The following is a 1,245-nucleotide window of genomic DNA, read 5'->3' as shown; positions in this document are numbered from 1 at the left end:
AGTGGGCACGCGACCAGGTAGCGTTTTTGGGTCACATCGTCACTCCGTCTGGCATATTGCCCAACCCCGAAAAGGTCAAGTCGGTGATGAACGTGCTCAGACCGCACGACTTGCACACTGTGAGGGCGCTCCTGGGTCTGACTAGTTACTTCAGGCGGTACATCCCGGGATACGCAGCCATATCGGCCCCAATCGAACGGCTTAAGATGAAAGGGGCCCGATTCTTCTGGAGCGACGACTGCGAGGCCGCTTTCCTGCAACTAAAGCGTAAGCTGGTGGAACCTCCCATCCTGGTGTATCCCGACTTTTCGAAGCGCTTCCTTCTATATGTGGACTCGTCTAAGCTCGCTGTAGGGGCATGCTTGATGCAAACCGTGGAGGGGCGCGAGAGAGTCGTGGCCTATGCGAGCAAGCTACTAGTTGGCTCCGAGAAGAACTGGGTCCATAAGGAGGACGGTACGTCGGAGATCGAGTGCTGGGGTATCGTTTGGGCCACGCGCAAGTTCCGCTGCTACCTGGACCGTTGCGAGTTCGACCTATACACGGACCACAAAGCTTTGACGTGGGTATTCAACGAAACTAATCGTACGAGCAACGCTAAGCTGGCTAGGTGGGCCATGGAGTTGTCTCAATTACGTTTCAAGGTGTTCCACAAGCCTGGTACTTCGATGGGTCATGTGGATGGTCTGTCCAGGCTGTATACCCAAACCATCAATGCTATCTCTATGGCGGAGCTACTCAACGATGCTGACGAGCCCCCTCCTTGTACTGTCGAAGTCGGGGAGACTACGACTCTCGACTCGACTATGCTCCCTTCAGGGACCTTGCCCGAGGACGCTGGCGAAGCTAGACCCGAGCCGTTCCCCGACGAAGAAGAGGTTACCGACCAACTCCTAGTGTCCCCCGTTGATGTGTTCGGGTTACAACAAACTCGCTTCGTGGAAGAACAGAAAAGGACTCCCTGGATCCAAGCTATGATAGCGTTCCTTAGCGATGGAGCTCTAGCTCTGGACCCTCAAATGCGCACCAAAATCCTGCTGATGGCGCCTAACTACTCGGTAAAGAACGGAGTACTCATGCGTCGCGTACACCTGAAGGCTCGCGCTGGACCGGCGTCTACTCTTGAAGTTCCTGTGATTCCCCTGCCTTTCATATCGACGGTACTACATCACTGTCATAAGGATGTACTTGCCGCTCATGTCGGAGTTACTAAGACGCTCGACAAAGTGCGCAAGCACGCTTACT

This window comes from Phytophthora infestans, genomic scaffold, assembly GCF_000142945.1.
Source record: "Phytophthora infestans T30-4 supercont1.232 genomic scaffold, whole genome shotgun sequence".
Lineage (NCBI taxonomy): Eukaryota > Oomycota > Peronosporomycetes > Peronosporales > Peronosporaceae > Phytophthora > Phytophthora infestans.
This window is presented reverse-complemented; position numbering follows the sequence as displayed.